Source organism: Bison bison, unplaced genomic scaffold (genome assembly GCF_000754665.1).
Source record: "Bison bison bison isolate TAMUID 2011002044 unplaced genomic scaffold, Bison_UMD1.0 scf7180017864309, whole genome shotgun sequence".
Lineage (NCBI taxonomy): Eukaryota > Metazoa > Chordata > Mammalia > Artiodactyla > Bovidae > Bison > Bison bison.
In genome coordinates this window covers 2,285,604-2,288,163 of record NW_011494881.1, presented here as the reverse complement: position 1 = coordinate 2,288,163, position 2,560 = coordinate 2,285,604, and positions in this window count along the sequence as shown.

Below are 2,560 nucleotides of genomic sequence, written 5' to 3'. Positions count from 1 at the left end.
AAAAGCTCAACATTCAGAAAACAAAGATCGTGGCATCTGGTCCCATCACTTCATGGGAAATAGATGGGGAAACAATGGAAACAGTGGCTGACTTTATTTTTTGGGGCTCCTAAATCACTGCAGATGGTGACTGCAGCCATGAAATTAAAAGATGCTTACTCCTTGGAAGGAAAGTTATGACCAACCTAGACAGCATATTAAAAAACAGAGACATTACTTTGTCAACAAAGGTCTGTCTGGTCAAGACTATGGTTTTTCCAGTGGACATGTATGGATGTGAGAATTGGACTGTAAAGAAAGCTGAGCACTGAAGAATTGAAGCTTTTGAACAGAAGACTCTTGAGAGTCCCTTGGACTGCAAGGAGATCCAACCAGTCCATCCTAAAGCAGATCAATCTTGGGTGGTCATTTTAAGGACTGATGTTGAAGCTGAAACTCCAATACTTTGGCCACCTGATGCGAAGAGTTGACTCATTTGAAAAGACCTTGATGCTGGGAAAGATTGAGGGTGAGCGGAGAAGGGGACAACAGAGGATGAGATGGTTGGATGGCATCACTGACTCAGTAGACATGGGTTTGGGTGGACTCCGTGAGTTGATGATGGACAGGGAGGCCTGGTGTGCTGCAGTCCATGGGATCGCAAAGAGTCAGATATGACTGAGCGACTAAACTGAACTGATATATGTATGTATATATAAATGAATCACTTTGCTATATATATATATATTTACACACACACACAGATATATTATTTTCTAGATTCTTTTTCATTACCCCTCATTATAAAATATTGAGTATAGTTCGATGTGATATACAGTAGGTCCTTGTTGATTATCTATTTTATAGACAGTTGTGTAGATATTTTAATCCCAGGCTAATTTATCCCCTTCCTCCCCACTTTTGTAACAATGTTTGTTTTCTATGTCTGTGATGCTATTTCTGTTGTGTAAAAAGTCCATTTGTATCATTTTCTTCTTGTGGTTTTCATTCTGTTGGCCCTCTGATGGATAAGGTTAAGAAGCTTATGGAAGCTTCCTGATGGGAGAGACTGACTGAGGGGGAAACTGGGTCTTGTTCTGATGGGCGGGGCCATGCTCAGTAAATCTTTAATCCAATTTTCTGTTGATGGGTGGGTCTGTGTTCCCTCCCTGTTGTTTGACCTGAGGCCAAACTATGGTGGAGGTAATGAAATAATGGCAATCTCCTTGAAAAGGTTCCATGTATACACTGCTGCACTGAGTGCCCCACCCTGCAGCAAGCCAGGACCCACACCTCTACCACAGACTCCTGGACACTCAGGGTCAAGTCCAGGTCAGCCTTTTTTGGGGTCACTGTTCCTTTCTCCTGGGTCCCAGTGACACAAAGTTTTGTTTGTGCCCTCCAAGAGTCTGCTTCCCCAGTCCTGTGTAAGTTCTGGCGGTTCTATGGTGGGGTTAATGGTGACCTCCTCCAAGAGGGCTCATGCCATACCCAGGTCTGCTGCACCCAGAGCCCTTGCCCCTGCAGCAGGCCACTGCTGACCCGTACCTCCACAGGAGACACTCAAACACAGTTCTGGCTCAGTCTCTGTGGGGTCGCTGGGTTCTGGTGTGCACAAGGTTTGTTTGGGCCCTCAGAGTGTCTCTGGTGGGTATGGGGTTTGATTCTAAATGTGCTTTTGCCCCTCCTACCATCTTTCTGGGGCTTCTCCTTTGCCCTTGGACGTGGGGTATCTTTTTTGTGGGATCCAACATTTTCCTGTCGATGGCTGTTCAGCAGTGAGCTGTAATTTTGGCGTTCTCTCAGGAGAAGATGAGCGCATGTCTTTCTACTCTGCCATCTTGCTCCGCCATACCTAGATATATTTGTTTTTATTTACTTGGCTGCACCAGGTCTCAGTTGCAGCATGCAGGATCTAGTTCCCAGATGAGGAATGGAACTAGGCCCCCAGCATTGGGAGTGTGGAGTCTTAGCCAGTGGACCACCAGGAAAGTCCCCACTGTACTTTTAACATACATGATTGTTTATCTGTTTTTACTTTCCTAAAATATGGGGATACCATTTACATTTTTTATATTTGTCTTTTTAAACTTAACCATATAGTTGTGCATTTCTTCCATCTGCACATGTGAATGTAATTGTTCTTAGTGTGCAGTATTCTATTAATTGGCTAAGCCAGAATTTATTTAGCCAGTCTGCTGTTGAAGAACATTTGGGCCATTTCTAGTCTTCCTCTATGATGCCACCATGAAATTCTCTTTCTACAGCGATGCATCAGCCAGAGTCTGAATATATAGGATTAATTTTAAGAAGTAGAAGCACTGCCTAACAGAACATGTACCTTGTAGCATTGACAAGTCTTACCTAATTGCTCACTGAAGTGGCCTCCCGATTTCCTCCCAACCCATCTCAGGAGAGACCTCAGCTGCGTCCTGTCTCCTTCCCCATCTAACCCCTCCCTCCATCCTTGCCTCTCACTGCCAGTCTTTTGCACATTATTATCACTGCTGCTGCCCTAGGAAACCAGATGCAGTGTGAAGTTATTTTCTCAGTTATGCTTCTTAAGAATGAAGGTGAGATA